Below are 21,290 nucleotides of genomic sequence, written 5' to 3'. Positions count from 1 at the left end.
TAAACGTTTTGCCACGAAACACATATTCGGTGCCACAGTGTTGCAGATGTTACATGAAACAGAAATCCAAGCACTTCCAGGGCTCTGAACTGACAAGGTGACAAGTGCTGAGTCCAAGATCTTTCAATCAATCAAACACTCACTGGTTCCAGACCCGCATATTAAGATCTTAAGAGAGTATAATATGGTAGAGCTGTTAGAAATATTCCCTCCCCACAAGGAACTCACATACAAGTAATACGTACAAGATTTGGAATAAATTATTATTTTAATTTCTGATTTAAGAAATGCAACACCAAAGGTTTCCTTCTTCTGGCAGTCATTTGAGGACATAGTTCATTGAAAATATCCTCACCTCAACTGAAGAAACCAAGGAGTAACATGGCTCAGTAGCACCTGCCTGGGAGGCAGAGGACCTGGGTTCTAATCCCATCTCTGCCTTGCTTGCTGTGCAACCTTGGAAAAGTCACTTGCCTTCTCTGTGCCCCAGTTAGGTCAATTGTAAAATGGAGACTAAGAATGTGAGCCCCATGTGGAACAAGAGAGTGTGTCCAAGCAGATTATCTTGCATCTACCCCAGTTGTTAGTAGTCCCTGGCACATAGTTGGTGCTTAATAAATACCATGAAAACAAAAATTCAGGCATTAGGTAAAATTAAATAAAAACAGTAGCCTAAGGTAAATTACAAAACTTCTTTCTCTATTCTCTTTTCTTTGTATAGTTTCCTTGGGAAGCTATCATAATGGGGAAGGGACTCACAGCATATTTTCTGCAGTTTGAAGTAATAAGCTCTTAAGACTAGTGATATAGAAAACAGGAGAAAAGTGAAATTTTAAAAACAAATTATGGATGATGTGACCTTTTAAGGAGTGGGGATTAATGATTTCAGAAACAATCTGAAAGAGAACATTTTTTGTGGTTTTTTGGAAGGTCTCCCTGTTTGGTTCTTAAATTTAGAATTTTAAAATTAGATGAAGGAAACTTTTTTGAAATGTTTTCAAAGGCTTCCAGGACAGGATCTCTGATAGGTATTTACTGTGCATAACATCTGTGTTTTACCAATTTCTCGTGCTCTTCCTCTGAGAATGAGTGAAATATGTGGTAACAGCTGCGTAAAGCCAGTCGTGAATGGTAATTACCGAAACCATCATCTTTACTTGATTTCCCTCTCATCGTGGCTCCTTTTTCATAAGTCAAGCAATTTAGCCATAAAATTAGGTCTATTCAAGTAATCCATATAGAAAAAATATCAGACTCTTTTTAGCTAGGTTTAGAGATAGTAGAAGGAGGAAGTGAAAGCACTGATGTTAACTGGGGGAGATTCAAGGTTATTGGACATCAGAGACAGAGATTTGAGGCCCTTTATCTCATTTATATTAATATTAGCACATTTATAATGTGCTGATAATGTCTCGAGGGAAGTAGGAGGTTGTTCTTTGAACTCGGGGCCCATTTAAATGTGATACAGACTTAGGTGGGGCCTCGGTGAAGAGGTTAAATGACTGTAAGTGGTGACCCCATGACATCTTCATCATCACCCTTCATCAGCCTTTTCAATCCCTGAGTTAAGCTGCTTCTTTGGGATATCCTCTCTAAAACTGCAGGACCCTCCCCTCCCCCCCAACATATTTCAAATTATTTTTGTATATTGCTGTGTTTAGCAACATCCAAAAATAATTCTGCAAAGGAGAAATAAAAGGATTGATACATATATATATATATATATATATATATATGGAGATTTGCTGCACATGCATATATAAATATAAGTATGCTATACAACACCATGTATGCCCATATTGCTTTATATTTTTTTATAGCTAGTTATCAATGAAAATGTGATATATTTGTTTTGGATGCACCAAATAGTTTCAAATACTCCTATCAGAGGTTTATCTCCATTTCAGTGAGCTACACAATGTTCGAGAACCCGTCTGAAGCTGAAAAGCAAAACTGGGATGAACTTTTGATGACAGTTTCCCAGTTCGTTCTCCCTTCTGCTTCGTCTCTGCACTTGGATCTTTGACCGAAAATGAAAATCTGTGACTTATTTCCTCAGGATTCTTAGATCAATTCTGTGGATAGAATGTGCTGAATGCTCTTTTACCTAATATTTAGGTAAATGACACTTGTTAGTGATTTGTTCCATCCTTTTATCTCTGCGCATCAGCAGAAGGATGTTGAAGTAGGTGATAAAAAGAAAGAAGTTGTAAGATTTGGTAGAATGAAGAAAATGCCTTAGCAACACAACAAAGCCTGAATTATTACAGTTATTTCCAATACCTATCAGATCACCTCATTTTTAAGATAATTTCTTGTTTATTTTGATGAGAATGGTTCCTCTTAACAGCTTTGACATACAAAACAGTATCAGTCAGGGGTATTTGTTGAGCACAGACTTGTATTCACTCAGCACAGGCCACCTTTCTTTGAGACCAAAAAGTTTAGCAGGGATTGTAAGTGACTTGTTAGCGGATATTGATTAGAGGCTTTTTGACAAAAGCCTGATTTCTCACAATGCAATCCTAAAGGCAGCAAAGTGGTAAATTGACTTTATGAAGCAAAGTATTGTTGTTGTCAGTGGGCAGGCCTCCCGTTAAGTCTTGGGATTTGTCTAATTGACAGCTTCCCTCTCACTTTCCTCTTACCATGTTGGCATCTGAATCTGAGGTCTTCTCTGATGTTATCCAAGATAATAATAATAATGTTGGTATTTGTTAAGTGCTTACTATGTGCTGAGCACTGTTCTAAGCGCTGGGGGAGATACAGGGTAATCAGGTTGTCCCACTTGAGGCTCACAGTCTTCATTCCCATTTTACAGATGTGGGAACTGAGGCCCAGAGAAGTGAAGTGACTTGCCCACAGTCACACAGCAGACAGGTGGCAGAGCCGGGATTCGAACCCATGACCTCTGACTCCCAAGCCCAGGCTCTTTCCACTGAGCCACGCTGCTTCTCTAAAGCTGTAAAATGGGGATGAAGACTGTGAGCCTCACGTGGGACAACCTGATGACCCTGTATCTCCCCCAGCGCTTAGAACAGTGCTCTGCACATAGTAAGAGCTTAACAAATACCAACATCATCATTATTACAGGGTAATCAGGTTGTCCCGTGTGGGGCTCACATTCTTAATCCCCATTTTACAGATGAGGTAACTGAGGCACAGAGAAGTTAAGTGACTTGCCTAAGGTCACACAGCTGACAAGTGGCGGAGCCGGGAATTAAAACTCATGACCTCTGACTCCTAAACCCGTGCTCTTTCCACTGAGCCACACTGCTTCTCTAGATAGCAGTGAAATGGTGGGGTGAGAGCTGGGGGAGGTTGGAAGAGTTTCAAATGCTTGTGTCAGTCAATAGGCCATGCTGGTATTACGGTTTGCTAGGGTGGGCTTGGAAGTTTGACCACTGTGGTACGTGACCCTAAACATTGATATTTTCTCTGTGGGACGACAACGGGTTGGTGCTGACGCCCGGGTTTTGAATACTGAGGCTCATACTATTTCAACCCCTAATATTTTTGTTCGGTTCACTTTGTTTACTGGGGAGCAACTGAGTGCATAGCACTGAGATGGAGTTTAGAGGAATTAATAAATATTGCCTCATTGAAAGAATTTGAGTACGGGAGTCAGGAAACCTGGGTCCTAATTCCAGCTTGGCTCCTAACTGGCCATCTGACCTTGGTCAAATCACTTAACCTCCGTGTGCCTCGGGGTCTTCATCTGTTCTGTGTGTGTTTGCATGTTTGTGTGTACATGCACATGCGTGGGAGGGGGAGGAGGCGGGGAGGTGGAGAGATAAACTATCTAACTCTTCAGACTTGAAGGCTCTGTGGAAGAGACTATGTCTGATCATCTTATTATGTAACTAACCCAGAATTTAGCACAGGACTTGGAATCTAGTAAAAGCTTAGCAATCGATAGTATTTTCTGAGGGCTCACTCTGTGCAGAGCAAAGATTTGAGAGACCCGATCCCTGCATTTGTTCTTATCAACGTTTGTTTTTTTACTGCCCAGAATATTTTTGAAATTATTCGCTTAAAATGAATCTGGGCTTCACTCCAACTGATTAAATTCCAAACAAGTGCCAAAATATGTGCAATCCTCAACTGTGACTAGAAAAATGCCACTGTCAAAAGATCACGAATGTTCTATGAATTATGGTTGACTGTTCACTGTGATAGTGGTCCCAACGAGATCTTGGCATGATGGGGGTATTTTGCTCGCTGAAAAACATCTCATATTTTATCACCACAAAGGTTGTGCAACCTGGAAAGTCATCGTCAGTCATAGTTAAATAAGAGGATTTATTGGTTAAGTTTTCAAGGGCCGAACATATTATAGTAGAAAATAAGTTGTCCATATTTAAGGATGATTCTGAACAGTGTTATTCATTTTCACACAAGAAATATTGAATTTTTGTTTCAAACCGTGGGTCAGATACCTATTAGCGGATATATCGCTAGGCACTCCAGTGCCATCATTATTCTGAATACCTTCAGGTGCAAGGGCACCAAGAGGCTAGAATAGTTTAGAAGTATCCCAACTTTCTAATGATAAGTATTCAGCAAGGGTAAGGAACTTTATCTTTGGAAACTTAATCCTCACAGATTCCTAGAAATGTTTCCCTACATTCCTTCCCCAGTGTTAAACACAATCTGAAGTCTTAAATGGCAGAATCAACATTTAAAGAGCCAAATTGAACTAATTGGAAAGGAGACTTTTTTTGATGACTATGAAATTATCCTCTTATAATGAAGTGGCTTCCAAGCAGAGATGACAAGGGACCTTAAGGTTCTTAAATTATCATCAAGGCAGAGAAGTCTTTTTCTTGTAACTCGTGAATTTAAAGTTCACCTATTGGTTCAGTTTAAAAATTATGTCTCAGAAAATTTAGTAGTACGTGTTTAGAGCAGGGAAGTCAGAGGAAGAAATGTAAAGTCATTATCAGTCAATGGTACTTAGTGAGCACTTGGTATGTACAGACACTGTACTAAGCACTTGGGAAAGTACAATAAAATAGAGTTGGTAACTATGATCCCTGCCCACACAGAGTTTACAGTCTACATAGAGTAGCAGTGTGGCTCAATGGAAAAAGCACGGGCTTGGGAGTCAGAGGTCATGAGTTCGAATGCCGGCTCTGCCACTTGTCCGCTGTGTGACTGTGGGGAAGTCACTTCGCTTCTCTGTGCCTCAGTTACCTCATCTGTAAAATGGGGATTAACTGTGAGCCTCACGTGGGACAATCTGATTACCTTGTTTCTACCCCAGCGCTTAGAACAGTGCTCTGCACAAAGTAAGCGCTTAACAAATACCAACATTATTATTACATGAGGGGAAATAGTAGAGTAAAAGGTAGGTGCCTAGGTTTGGTCCTGGGTTGAGTATCAGAGTGCTTAAAGGCATAAAGCACTTCCTGGTAGAGGAAATGAGAGGTTAGAGAAGGCCTCTAGTAGGAAATCAATAGTATTTACGGAGTGCTTACTCTGTGCAGAGCACTGTACTAAGCACTTGGGAGAGTTCTATATAATGGAGTTATAATAATGATAATAATAATTATGGTATTTAAGTGCTTACTATGTGCCAAACGCTGTTCTAAGCACCAGAGTAGAATACAAGGTAATCAGGTTGTCCCACGTGGCGCTCACAGTCTTAGTCCCATTTTGCAGATGACGTAACTGAGGCCCAGAGAACTGAAATGACTTGGTCTAGATCACACAGCATGTAAGTGCAGAGCCAAGATTAGAACCCACATCTTCTGACTCCCAAGCCCATTCTCTTGCCACTAGGCCATGTTGCTTCCCCTAAGCAGACACATTCCCTGGCCACAGTGAGCTTCGGTCTAGGCAGAGCTTACAATCTGGAGAGAGTTTACAGTCTGGAGGGAGCACATGATTTTAGGAAGGTTTTTAAGGTGGGGAGACTGGTGGGCTGTTGCATATGAAGCTGAGGAGGGAGTACCAAGCCTCAGGGAGGAGAAGAGCAAGGGGATGGCAGTGGGATAGTTGAAAACAAGGTATAGAGAGTAAGTAGGTGGCAGAGGAGCCGATAGAGTGCGTATTGGGTGGTAGGAGATCAGTGAGGTAAGGTAGGTGGGTGAGAGCTGATTAAGTGCCTTAAAACTGATCTTAAGAAGCTTCTGTTTGATGCAGAGATGGATGGGCAATTATTGGAGATCTTTGAGGAATGGGGAGATGTGGACTGATGGTTTTTCACTAAAGTAACCTAGACAGCAGAGTGAAGTAAAGATTGGAGAAGGGAGAGACAGGAGGATGGGAGGTCAGAGAAGAGACTGATGCAGTAGGAAAGTGGGAAATTTGTGGTTGGATCAGTATGGTAGCATGGATGGAGAGGAAAGGGCAGATTCTAGACAGGTGAAGGTAGAACTGACAGGATTTCACGACAGATTCGCTGTGTCTGTGACATAGTCAAAAAAGAGTGATTTATGATTTCTTGACAGATGGAAGGTGATTTTAGTCACAGATTGAATGTGTCAGTAGAAAGTAACTATATATTAAATGACTTGACCAGTGCATGACCTGATACTATTCTTCATTATATGTGTTACAGATAGCAAACAGTGTTAGAAGAGTTACTTATCTAATGGTATTTGTTAAATGCTTACTATGTGACTGGGTTCTAAACACTGCAGTAGATATGAGTCAAAAAGATTGGAAACAGTTTCTGTTCCACATGGGACTCACAATCTAAGGATACTGAGGCATGGAGAAGTGAAGTGATTTGCCCAAGATCACATACCAGGCAAGTTGCGTGGCCAGAATTAAAACCCAGCTTCTCTGACTCCCAATCCAAAGCTCTTTCCACTAGGCCATGCTGCTTCAATTTGATCCCATATTGAAGGCCCAAACTACTCACTGTGCCCCCATACCCGAAAATTGTTTAAGAAGTGTATCTACGGAAGGTTCAAGGACCAAAAATATCCAAAGATATATGAGATGTCAAAATCTTTAAATCATACAGCTACATAGTCTGCCCTGGGTTTTGAAGACACGGAAATGAATTATCAGTAATTCCAGTACAAACCTGTCATACAGCTAAATAACAATGGAAAAAAGTTATTTATATTCATCTAGAACGTCTCGGTAGTTTTTGCAAAAAGCAATGAAATGAATGGAAATATCTGTGCCTTTTTTAGAAAAGATTTTTTGACTGCATTCCCATGTGGTGCTTGAAATGATAGATCAATGAATACTCATGTTTAAAAATGTTATTGATGAAAACCGTGTTAGAGCACACTTAGTTCTATATTCATGTTATTGATTTCTTTCAGCCCATTCGTTCATTGCATGTTGGGCATTGTAACACTTTAAAGGAAATAATTTGTTACCAACACTTAGTGAATGATGGTTGATGCCATATTACATTTTACCAATGAAAACAATTATAATCCATTATTGATGTTTTTAATTACTTACATTTCAGATTGTTCACCACCTTGGAAAATAAATGGATTGGGCACCAACTCTAAAATAAAACGGACACGGGTAGCAAAACTAAAAGCAACATTTGGGTGAGTTTCAATTATGAAGATAACTTTTTCTAATTACTTCCAGACTTTTGACCAGTTCATCTGTCCATTGCAATTATAACTGAAATGTACATTTTCCACAGGAATTGAAAATGTCATTCAAACAAATGACATTTTGTTTTGTATTTTATATTGAAGGAAATAGCATTTCATTCGTGTTATGTTTTTTTCCAAAAAACAAGAGAACTGGCAAATGACTTGTAGATTTTTGTTACTGATGAGGCTGAAGTCCCATTATGGCAGCGGGCAAATGCCATCATTTTTTTCAAGTTTCAGGTGCTACAATTCATTGCTGTGTCGATAAAGTAGCCTAAGAACTCCAGATAAGCTTCATTAACTACAGCCAGGTAATACCAATCTTGAAAAACACAATGGAATTGGTCAACGGTAAGGAAATACTTTTTCACCCTTTTACTGTAGAGTGTCACTTGTGAAAAAAGGCTGCCTCCTGTCCATACTTTCAAGAAATACTTTCCAGTAAGTGCTTGAGTCAAGAACTGCTTAGTGCTTGAGGCACTACTTCTGGTATTAATTCCACTAACTGCATTACAGCAAACTACATCTAACTTCTTAAACCCAGATTTCAGCTTTTCCATTGACATCATGTCTATTTTGGTATGCATATTCTTTCCAGAGATTTGGGTTTTTATGGTCCAAGAAAAGATTCAGTGTTTTTTGCACCCCTCCGTGTGCCTTATGACCCCTAGCCGCTTCTCCCCCAGTTAGTTATCTCTAGAAAGGAGAGAAAAGGTGGTTCAATCCTTCTTTCTAAACAGTAATAAATCGAGGGCTCCTGATTTGCAATGGAAGCCAAATTTATGGTAAGAAAATGAGGTGCATAATTTAACAAATTAACTAGTGGCTCATTTTTTTTAATGTGTCTCTTAGAGCCCGTGCTTTAATCCAGCGCGTATTGTAGGTGGTGGTGGTGGAATTTCTTAGGAAGTCAAATGTGCCATCCTTATTAGGAGCCGTACAACTGACTTTAAATGTATACACGTAAATGTCTTCACACAGTTAGATAAACAAGAACTAAATTGAATTAGTTCAATAATTGAGAAGTATGTCTATAAAATGCATTCTAATTTGTGGAAAATATTAAAATAATCATAGCAGCACAAATTGAAGTTCCAAGAGCCAGTCATACTCAATTCTTTCTTATGTTTTATTTAAAATGTACATTCGGTACCTTATAGTGGAATAGTTCCACAGTGTCAAGTGATAGGCCCATTAGTGCTGTGCATCCCAATTAAAAGGAAACGGTGACCTTTTAAAGCATATACAGTCTACATTATGGAGAATACATTAATGAATATGTATGCAGTGACACTTTGGGCACAGGATAAATGCCTAAATGCAGATTTCTGATTTTGATCACCTTACCACACAGGTCATAAGAAATATCTTCAGGAAAAAGAGCCTTATCAATAGTTGTAGCACAAATATAGTTTGATTTTGTGAAGTTTCATTTCAGTAGAAAGGGTTTAATTGACTCAGTTTATTTATTTCATTTACTTCTTAGGCCATGCCAGCCATTTTTATCTGGATTCTTTCCTGATGTAAGAACAATATGAATTTTTTTATCTAATCTGTCATTACAAACAGCTTTAAAATTTAATGAATAATGGGAGAATTTGTCTTCCCAGAAATATTTATAAAAGTTAAAAGTATTGAAATGATCTGCTTTATTTTGAAATTTCAGCTGGCAAATTTCAGCAGTTATTTTTACATACAATTCAGTGAGTGTGATATGTACAAAAGAACATTTTTCACATACGGAAAGGTACTTTAAGACCTACATGTATAAACCCAAAAATATCAGGCTAGACCCGAAGGTAATTCAGGAGATAGAATAATGACAATCAGCTAGTGGGTACAAATATATTTAATTATAGTATTGTCTCTTTTTTTAAAAAAAAATTTTATCAGAATCTCTGTCTTTGAGGAAACTCGTGTGGTTGACGTGGAGAGAAATGTGCTCTCACTGCACCTCACGTTATAGGAAGCTGTAGGTGGAGAGAACCAGTCCATAAGTGAAAAAACATGTTTTTCATAAATGTAGGAAACTGGAACAGTGGGTTGCTTTTGTTGAAAGATGAAATTCAATATTTACAGGTTAAATTCAATTTGAAAAATATTTAGATGACTGTTTAGGCTTCTTAGTAGTGGTGGGTTTGGAACAAATGTTAAGAGATTTGGAGAGTTTTCTTAAACATCATCCCTGCCAAGCAAAGGACAGTCAGAGGAAATAGAGGAAAAAGGGAATTTTCCCATAATCTGTGTCAATTCTTCAAAGAGCTATGAGACCTCAATTAACCATGTTCACTAATAAATAGTATCTTAACGACTCAACTGAAAAGAATGTGAAAGGAAATTCACAGACTCTAATTTGCAACTGTAGACTAAAGGATTAGTGGAGAACTAGAGTGAGATTTTGATCAAGTATTTGGTACCAGACCACCAAAGCACATGGCCATATGGAGCTTATGCTTTGTATTTGTGAACAGGATGGAATCCTAAATTTCCTAGGTAAATCTTTATATTCTCGGGATCTTTTTATCCCAGTTATTGGTTAAGCAGAGAGAGAAAACTCCCCATGTATCAAAGCAGAGCAGGACAGCTTTTCTTCCAGGCCCAGCGATCAGTGAAGAGGGTCTGCCTGTGTGGGGAACAAGCAGAGACAGCCTGGTGGCTTTTCCTCGAGGAAATGTATGGTTGAGTGTCTAATGTTCAATCCTCTTTCAAGTTAGTTGAGCAATTGCCATAAATTGGGCTTTGGAGATTGTTCCCCAGCTTCTCTGAGTGGATCTTGTCATTCAGAAAATAGCTAGCTACCAGAGCTATTCATCAGCTCCACACCTTTGTGGTGTCCTTCATACACACAGTTCTCAGTCCTTCAGTTACAATTTCCATTCCTCGATGAACCACACCTTGAATACCTCTACTCCTGTTGTCCCACTCTACCCTGAATCCTCATAGTGCCTCTCCCCATCAGCTCGACCTCTGCCTTCCTCCACTTTTACCTGCTGCTCCTCATCGTTCCTCCTGTCGAAATTTGGTTTATCTCTTCCTTTTCCTTCCCTTCTCTTATTTTTTCCTTTGGTTTTCCTCAGCTGCATCCACTTTCCTACAGCTCTTCTGATCCCCTCTTCCCCTTTGTTCTGCATATTTCAGGATCAGATAAAAGCTCTCCAAAATCTCCCTCCCACTTAATTAGGAGTGGAGGATCTTGGTGGTCAGTCGTAGGGGAGAAAGGTAGAAGTTCTTCCTGAACAGTCTCAACATACTTCCTGCAGAGACTTGTGGAGGACACAGATCTTTGGAGACTTCCTTCAGAGGGGAATTCTGTCACAGAATTCAATAGTAACCTCCAATCAGACCATAACTTGGATAGGATGGAAAGTCTCGCTTCTTTAGCCAGAAAACCTAACCTCAAGGTTTCTAATCCCAGCTCTGCCCCTTTTCTGCTGTGTGAACCTGGGCAAGCCACTTGGCCACTCTGTGCCTCCGTTACCTCATCTGTAAAATGGGGATTAAGACTGTGAGCCCCATGTGGGATGTGGACTGTGTCCGACCTGACCAGCTTGTATCTACCCCTGTGTTTAACACAGTGCCTGGCACATAGTAAGTCCATAACAAATAATAACAACCAAAAAAGATGATTAAAACTCCAAAAGAGACAGGAAATTCTGCCCTCAGAATGTACTTAGCACATGCAGTTGTCTTTGTGCTTCTACCGTATCAAGGACAAGGCTTATGCTTATGAAAGGAAAGAAATAACTGAATGAAAAGATGGTGATAGTTCTGCAATTGTTTAAAATCACTTCATGATGCCAAACTTAAAATATTAACTGTATCCACTAATGTTTCACTTCGAAAAGCCTCTGGTAGCATTAAAACCCAATAGCGGTTTTTGCTGAAGATTGATATCTATAAAATTGACTGGACAATGTTGGAAATCTTTCAGAAAAACCTGGTCTATTTTTAATCTAACAGTCTGAAAAAGCAATTTGAAGGGGGGAAAATATCAGCAATGGAACCTTTCGACTTGTTCGGACACTTGCTCAGTGCAAGTAAGATGGACATTTTAATGAAGTATCTGTTTGTATTGCACAGCAGGACATAAAACTTCACGTTAAAAGTCAATGGCCCTTGCCCAAGAAGTGTGATTTTGAGCAATCCATTGAATTGCCAAATGAGGACTGATAACAGATCATTTTGTTTCTGTTTTCTTCCTTTTGCAAGACGTGTATTGATGTTGACCTCTCATACTATGTGTGCCTTATCATTGCCCTGTTCTATAAATTGGCAGTTTAAATAAAAAGGAATATCAACTTTTTTAAAGTTTATTTTTTTAACCACATGAAGATTATGTGCTATCTAAAGTTTGGCTCAATTTGACATGAAGCAAAACTATTTGGATGCCCTGAAAGGCTTTTGGCTATTTCCTCATTTTTAAAAGTTGTAATTAATATTTTGGCTCCATTTATAGCCTTGTGATTTGATCTCATCTCTTCCTAGTGGGCAAGTACAATCTTGGATAATTACTTGGATAATTGAGATTTATACTTAAGAGCTCCTACCAATCATTCCTCTTACCCAAGCAACAAAAGGGACTGTACCTAGTGTGTCTGGATGTAGCAGGCATATTCTGAAATAAATTTTCTGGTAGAATATTTCACTGGTTAAATCCAGGTTGAACCTAGAAAATGGACCAAATTTTATTGGGATTTATGCCATATAGTAATAATAATAATAATGGTATTTGTTAAGCACTTTCTCTATGCTAAGTACTGTTCTAAGCTCTAGGGTAGATGCAAGATAATGGGGGTTGGACACACAGTCCCTGTCCCACTTGGGGCTCACAGTCTCAATCCCCATTTTACAGATGTGGGAACTGAGGCACAGAGAAGTTAAGTGACTTGCCCAAGTTCACATGGCAAATACTTGTGGTCTTGCCTCTAAACTCTGAGAACTACTGAGAGCTCACCTCCTCCAAGAGGCCTTCCCAGACTGAGCGCCCCTTTTCCCGCTAATCCCTCTCCACACTCTGCTCCTCCCCCTCCCCCCTTCCCCTCCCCTCAGCTGAGCCCCCTTTCCCTCTGCTCCTCCCCCCTTCCTCTCCCCTCAGCACTGTGCTCATCTGTATATATTATTTATTACCCTATTTATTTTGTTAATGAGGTGTACATCCCCTTGATTCTATCTATCGTGATAATGTCTTGTTTTTGTTTTGTTCTGTTTTGCTTTGTTGTCTGTCTTCCCCAATTAGACTGTGAGCCCATCCCTGGGCAGGGATTGTCTCTATCTGTTGCCAAATTGTACATTCCAAGCACTTAGTACAGTGCTCTGCACATAGTAAGCACTCAATAAATACTATTGAATGAGTGAATGAAACTCTATATTTTGTGATATTTTTCCACTCTTCTCCCGAGACTGTGAGCCTCATGTCTTAGACTGTGAGTCCCCTGTGTGACAGGGACTATGTCCAACCTGATTCACTTATATCTACCCCGGTGCTTAGAACAGCGCTTGGCACACAGTAAGCACTTAACAAATACCATAATTATTATCATTCATAGTCCCCCATATTGCTGCAATTTTCTGGCAATTTAAGGGAATTCCCAGTGTCTGGGCGCTAGTGAGCACTTCTAAATATTGGTTGTCGATCCGGTGGTTTCTAGGGCCAATTAGGAGGTAAGCCGAGGACCCAATCTCCAAGAAAAATATATCTGTCCCAGTGAGCTCAATGAATACTTTTTGAGTCCAAGAAGTGGGATTTCAACTAAGTACAGTATACGGACAAAACCTCTTGAAGTTAGGTTTCTGTAAATGTAAGTTGATGCCTGTGTATTTTGAAAGGTCAGTCCATTCAGATCTGTTTAAGATGTGTAAGGGAAGAAAGAGTGAAAGACAACTTTGTCTTTTATTTTAGAAGGTGACAGTGTAGGTGCTTAGATTTCATCAATTTCATATTTTGAATCAGGGTTGGGGCCTGTACATGACAATCTGGCAGTTGCTATCATGATCTTCCAGGGACCTATGCTCTAAAAAAATAATAATGTTGGTAATTGTTAAGCGCTTACTATGTGCAGAGCACTGTTCTAAGCGCTGGGGGAGATACAGGGTAATCAGATCGTCCCACGTGAGGCTCACAGTTAATCCCCATTTTCCAGATGAGGTAACTGAGGCACAGAGAAGTTAAGTGACTTGCCCACAGTCACACAGCTGACAAGTGGCAGAGCCGGGAGTCGAACCCATGACCTCTGACTCCGAAGCCCGGGCTCTTTCCACTGAGCCACGCTGCTTCCAGTAGGAATCTTCCTCCTGTCTGGCCTCTGAGCAGTCCCCTCAGCTACAGGAAATCTGCAAAGCTTATTCCTCCATGCATTGCTTTTGACTACATTCCCGTCAGAGCCCCCACTTCATTGACACCCAGAAAATGTTAGGCTATCCTGCTGTTGATCCACATTTTGCTTTAAAGCTGTTAGATTGATTAAATTTGCAGATCTCCCTGTTTGTAATCTGAAGTATGGCTATCTTGTGGCTGCTCAGGAAATGAAAAGTTACTTCGGGGTTAGGCATGAGTCTCTCATTTAGAAGGTAGAAGACCAGACCTATTCTAATAGATCTTCGGATTGGATTGCAGTTCAATTCTACTTCAGTTCTAAAATATGTCGGTCCATCTTGATGCAGATCTTCTTGATTTGACTTTCTACTCCTGTGGCTTTGAGGGTCCGTGTTATTCCTAAGTGACAAGAAGTCAGTGATATCCTACAGCTCCAGAACAGCAGTGAATAGCTTAGTTTTCAAGAGGAACCCCTAACCTCAGTCATCATTAGTTGTACAGTACTATTTGTTTCATGGTACATCTCCAAATCAATTTTGAGATCATTTGTAGGGCTTCTGGTGAATGTTCACTTGTGCTTCAGAACATAAGTAATCTGAGTAGAGACGCTCCAGGTTGATTCAAGGGCTTAGGAGGTTCTTGTAACACGTTGAATCGGAAAAGCTTTCCATTTCTAAAATCAGCTTCCAGATGCCTGCTTGTCTGCTAGCATTAATGTGTGTGTGTGTATGTGTGTGTGGGTGCCCTCTGACAGTGATATTTATATTAGAGTATGTGCGCATATATATGTGTGTGTAACTTATAAGATCAGTGTGTGGAAACTCCTTTGCTGTATTTGCTTCTTGATACATTGTTGAATTTTTTACCCAAAATGCCTGATGCTGTTGGTTTCTTTCTCTTGGTTTCAGGATCTTCCCGAAAACTGGCAATTTGTGATTGGTTCAGGCCTACCTGGACCTGTCTTCTGTGGATATCTACCAATTGTCCATAGTTAGGCCACATTATTTGAGGTTTTGCTATATTTTGGAAGCCCATTTTCACTTCATCTTACTTTCTAGTTTCCCAGTTTCAGCAGCTCACTGAAGATCCTGCCGCTGTCAGTGGTGATTAAAATATCCTGCACAGTGATGGTGTCATATGCTAAACATTGTTTCATTACTGGTGGTCTGTGTTCCAGGACCTCTTCTTCATCTTGCTACTTGATTTTTGTTTATCATGGCATTTGTTAAGCACTTTCTATGTGTCAAACACTGTTCTAAGCTCTGGGAAAGGGACAAGTTACGTAGGATGGACACAGTCCCTATTCTTCACTGCCTGGCACATAGAAAGTGTTTAGGAAATACCATAAAAGAGAGTATCAAAGCATTTTTTATAAAAATCTCACTGGATTAGATTACATTTGTGAGACTACGACATGATCAGAGTACAGAAAAAAATTTTCCAGTATAAATCTGGGAAACCAAACTAAAACATATTTTTCCTAACAATTGCTAACATATATTGTGACTACAAATAATCAACATGAATCCTATTTACTGAGCTGGTTGCAGTGTTGTATTAGACACATGGTTGAGTGGCATTTAGAGGAAGCATTAGATAGCCTTGAGGAGTTTATAAATGAATATGGGGAAGACAATGAGACATAAATTGATGAAAATGGAATAGACTGGGAAAATAGATATACATAATAAACACAGATGAATAAATATCGGATATTAGATTCTGCTAAAAAGCAATTTCTTATTTGGAAACTGACCTGATCCCTTCTGAACAAGGTATATGTAAACTGTAAATCATTATAGGCAGGGAACATGTTCCGCTAATTATGTTAGGGGGCCCAGGCTTGGGAGTCAGAGGTCATGGGTTCTAATCCCGGTTCCGCCGCTTGCAGCTGTGTGACTTTGGGCAAGTCACTTAACTTCTCTGTGCCTCAGTTACCTCATCTGTAAAATAGGGATTAAGACTGTGAGCCTCACATGAGACAACCTGATTACCCTGTATCTACCCCAGCACTTAGAACAGTGCTCTGCACATAGTAAGGGCTTAACAAATACCAACATTATTCTGTTGTATCGTACTTTCCCAAGCTCTTAGAACAGTGCTCTGCACACAGTTAGGGTTCATTAAATACCATGGATTAGATTCACTGATGAAGATTGTCATTAGTTGCAGTGGTAAACTTCTGTTAAACCTTCTGAAAAATTCTAGAGTTTCTTTTAGTAAACTGTGGAAGAGGATATCGGGTGTCTATGCAGAACTGGTAGGTAAGGCCTTTAAGTCAAGTTCAGTTCACTGTGCTAACCAACAGAAAGCTCAAAAGATTTGCAGAAAATACATGTATCATACAAACTCCCTCACTATACCAATCTGTTACTTTTACAAAAACATACTTTCTAAGGAGATTTGGTTTCCTCTTCTAGATGAGGTGAAGGTGGGATGAACTTCAACAGAGGCAAAAGGCCTGGAAAGAATCCAGTTAGCGAAAAATGCCAAAGATGGATTCTGCCTCTTTGTTGGTACTTCACTTGGGAGATTTCCTAATATTAATGCCCCTAAGGAAGGGATGTTTCACTGTGTGGCATAAATGTTATTATAGCTTATTAAATATTTATATCATGCTGGATAAAATGTTCTTCGTGAGGTACGGTGGAGAAAAAGGCACTAAAATGAGAAACATCCCTACTGCTAAAAGCTTACAACCTGAACCTACAAGTGATAGTCCAGTAAACTTGACAAATGAATGCAGAAATCCACGGTTATTATAAATCCAAGAATCTGGGTGCTCTGTACCTCCCGTGGGATCCTAACACTAAGACTGAAAAGTCGAGTCCCTGTACACCTTCTCGTCATAATTTCAATCACCTAGCGCTCAGGCAGAAGGTTTTTGGGGTTGCCACTTAATTGGCTGCCCCAGATATTGCTTACTGCTTAATGCGCATGATTTTTTTTTCTCCTGTCTCCTCAAATACAACCATCCATCAGTGAAATGTATTCCACATTTGGGAGTTACTATTATTAAATTCGAAGAAAATTCAAACTCTTCCTCAAGAAATACCTCCTTGGTGAGCCCATTTACTGATTTAACCACAGGAAGAAGGTACTTTATGAACAGAGTGTGTAGTGTTTGATAGGAACTGTAGAAATTCCAGTCACAGATTCAGAGAATGTGTTCAGTCACATCGAGGCCAGTGTATTTGATCTCTGCTAATCAGTTGTAAGTGGTGTTTTCTTGACATACATTCCAGCTGGCATTAAAAATTAGAAAGTTGTGGCATAGATTTTAAAATAAAGACTGGGTTAAGCGAGTGTGGAAAATAATGAGATGTGTATTGAGAAGTCCCAGAGAGGGATGTGGCTTGATCTTAGAGAAGTCCTAGGAAGTGGAGTGTAAGGAGGGCAAGGAGACAAGCAAGAGGAAATCAGATGATATTGGTGGACAGCCAGGAAAGAGAATCAGTCAGTCAATCAATGATATTTGTTAAACAATTTCTGAGTGGACAGCACTGTATTCAGCACTTGGGAGGGTACCAGAGAATTAATACAGACTATCCCTGCTCACAAATTACCAATGATATGAAAAAGTTGGAAGATATGGAAATCAGAAAGAAAAAAGCCAATCCAAAACAAAGAGCTACTCCTCTAGTGTAGAAGATAGAAGTGAATTGATTGGAACCTTTCATTCATTCATTCAATCGTATTTATTGAACACTGACTATGTGCAGAGCACTGTACACACTGTACTAAGCACTTGTAAAGTACAATTGGGCAACAGATAGAGACAATTCCTACCCAACAAAGGGCTCACAATCTAGAAGACTTGACAACTAGTAGTTAGAACCCTGATTTCATTGACCTCTTTGACACTAAATGGAGGGAAGAAAACCCATGAGATTCAGGGTTGTGAGACTCTAAATTCAATATGTAATAATAATGGTATTTGTTAAGTACTTATTATTTGCCAGGCAATGTACTAACTGCTGGGTTGGATACAAGCAAATCAGAGTGGACACAGTCCCTGTCCTACATGAGGCCCACAATCTCAATCGCCATTTTATAGATGAGGTAACTGAGGCACAGAGAAATGAAGTGACTTACCCCAGGTCACACAGCAGACATGTGGCGGAGCCGGGATTAGAACCCATGACCTATGACTCCCAGGCCTGGGCTCTACTCATTGCACCATGCTGCTTCTCTAAAGGCAGGGATAGGGATGTTATTGAATGTAATAGCAGCAATAAACAGTGGTTATGCATAAATCTTACTGATAAAAGGAAGCTTATGGACTTCCTCGGGATAGATTAACTAAATCTGACCGAAAATATTGTTCTAACACTGTGCTATAGACAGTGTGCTATCGATGAGGCAAGTGAAGAGAAAATTATAGTTGAGAGTGGGGAAATAATTGTGAAACCAGGACTTCGGGAAACTTCAATTATTCTAATATAGATTTACTGAATAATTAATTTTGATGAGAAGTGGAGTGGTAGAACAATTAGTCTGAAAGTCCACAAGGAAATAATTGTATACTGGGGCTTAATTATGAGTAGTAAACAGGACCAACTGTGGAAGATATGTAACAATATATGGTATTCGTTAAGCCCTACTATGAGCCAAACATTGTGGTAAACATGGACTGAGACACAGCCACTATCCCAGGTGGAACTCACAATCCAGAATGGAAGTAGACAGATATAGACCATGGTAACAGTGAATTACAAAGAATTATAAGGAACAGAGCCAATCAATGGTATTTATTGAGTGATGTCAAGATAAGTAGAAGAATAGATTGGGGAAACGGGAGTCCTCTGACTCCTCACTGTTCCACGTAAAACGGTTTTACAAATCATCGTAACTCCTCCAGAGTTATAAAGGTTGTAGAAGTCCCTTTTTGTGGTTGGGGTTGGGACACCTCATGGCTTGCACCCCTGGGGCCTTAGGTTTCCCCACACTCTAAAAGGAGGGAAGAAGGTGCGGCTGGGAGTTCGGGAATGTATGGTACTAATAATGATGGTATTTGTTAAGCGCTTACTATGTGCCAAGCACTGTTTTCTGGTTCCTGGCAGGATCTCTGGGCTGAAGGGCTTTCCAGAGCCTTCAGAGGAAGACCCCATTGTATTATGATTCCCGGAATTCCAGCAGTCTCTGTGGCACAGAAACTGCTCTTGCTGCCTAGCTTCCTTAGATCCAAGTCAACACTGTGGGGAATTCTGATGTAAACAGAACCATGGGCGGGAACCAACAAGACAGGAGCAGGGATGGTTGCAAGCCAGGTACAATGTTGTTCTGGGAGAGGGAGAGGTTCCATGCCCTCTGGGCCAAGGCTGAACTGGGCTTCGCCGGAGACCCAAGCTAGTGAGGGCAGCTCATTTCCCCCACTCCATTCCTGGCCATGGGCTAAGACTTATTCTCATCTCAGTAGTTTGTTTTGTTTATTTTTTTGGTGGATTCATTCATTCATTCAAAAGAATTTAATTGAGCGCTTACTATGTGCAGAGCACTGTACTAAGCGCTTGGAATGAACAAGTCGGTAACAGATAGAGACGGTCCCTGACGTTTGACGGGCTTACGGTCTAATCGGGGGAGACGGGCAGACAAGAACAATGGCGATAAATAGAGTCGAGGGGAAGAACATCTCGTAAAAACCGATGGCGACTAAATAGAATCGAGGCGATGTACATCTCATTAACAAAATAAATAGGGTAATGAAAATATATACAGTTGAGCGGACGAGTTCAGTGCTGAGGGGATGGGAAGGGAGAGGGGGAGGAGCAGAGGGAAATGGGGGAAAAGAGGGTTAAGCTGCGGAGAGGTGAAGGGGGGGTGGTAGAGGGAGTAGAGGGAGAAGGGGAGCTCAGTTTTGGAAGGCCTCTTGGAGGAGGTGAGTTTTAAGTAGGGTTTTGAAGAGGGGAAGAGAATTAGTTTGGCGGAGGTGAGGAGGGAGGGCGTTTTGAGGAGGGAGGGCGTTCCAGGACCGCAGGAGGACGTGGCCCAGGGGTCGATGGCAGGATGGGCAAGACCGAGGGATGGTGAGGAGGTGGGCGGCAGAGGAGTGGAGCGTGCGGGGTGGGCAGTAGAAAGAGATAAGGGAGGAGAGGTAGGAAGGGGCAAGGTGATGTAGAGCCTTGAGAATTGACAATAGTATTTGTTGAATATTAAGGAATCTTCAAATGAGGATATGTATTCAGTAGCCTTCTGTCTAGTGTCATCTAATAGTTGATAGATTTCTGTAGATGGTCGGTAACTCTCTCAACTTTCCTTTTTTCTGCTTTTTGGGACTCTCCTGGCTTCCACCAGGATAATCAGATGGCACCGAGACAGCAGTTCTTCAACCACACAGCCACCAATTGGGCTTAATTTGTAAAGGAGGAGATGCCAGGGTTCATTTGTGCTGCATAACAATATTCCAGGCATTTAACTGAGAGGTGACAGGGCTTCGCGCTACCCTGCCACACCCCGGGCCAAATTAAATGCTGTCCACCTGCACAGAATTTTCCATCAGATGAGTCTAAAAATAGTTACCTTATGCTCAGAGCATGAAACTGCAGAAAACTCAGGGGAATTAAAAGGAATTTGAGAGATAAGGGGGGTGATCATAGCTATGTTTCAAGAAAATAAACTGTCTAGAATAAGGTAGAGGGAAAACCATCAGCTATTACCTTAGCCCTGTAACTGACCTGATTATCATCTATCTACCCCTCTGCCTACACTGTATTTGGCAAAGTGCTTGATTAATGCCATTATTAATATTTGTAGTGTGTTCAATGTTGATTTGTTATTGACTCACCTACCATCAATCTAGGTTGTTTCTCTGGGTAGCTTTTGGATGACATGAAGAGTAGCTCTGCGCTTCTTCATTCCTTTGGATTTCAGTTTATTCCACGGTTCCATCCATTCCTTAGCGAGCGAGGCTCTGTTAGAGCAATGCTTAATTTGTTGTAGAAGCAGCACTGGGCACTGAATCATGGCACCTCTATCAATCCCAGCTACCAAAACAGGTTTGTCTCATCCAGAATATATATCCGGAAGGAAAGGAGACACTGGGAGTGAGAGGAGAAGTTCAGAAACAGATGTTCTTTCATTTCCACTTTAGAGTGCCTGTCCTTAGAGTGTCAGTCTTAGCTTCATCTAAGATAATGATCCCTTTAAGCTCCTTGGGTCCAGAGCATCCCAGAACAACTGAGGCGATGGTACAAAGCCTAGTCCTGTGCCTACAGGTTCTGGACTCCCAACACACCGTGGAACAAGTGAATACCTGCATTAGAGAAATCCACAGTTGCTCGTCCCCAGACCAGAGGAACTGCCTCATGAGGAAGCCATGCTGGATAAAACTGTTTATCTCTCAAAGATATTGCTTTAAACTATTTTCTTTTAGAAACTCTGTCGTGTTCCTTGATAGA

The sequence above is a fragment of the Ornithorhynchus anatinus genome, chromosome 6 (genome assembly GCF_004115215.2).
Source record: "Ornithorhynchus anatinus isolate Pmale09 chromosome 6, mOrnAna1.pri.v4, whole genome shotgun sequence".
Lineage (NCBI taxonomy): Eukaryota > Metazoa > Chordata > Mammalia > Monotremata > Ornithorhynchidae > Ornithorhynchus > Ornithorhynchus anatinus.
This window is presented reverse-complemented; position numbering follows the sequence as displayed.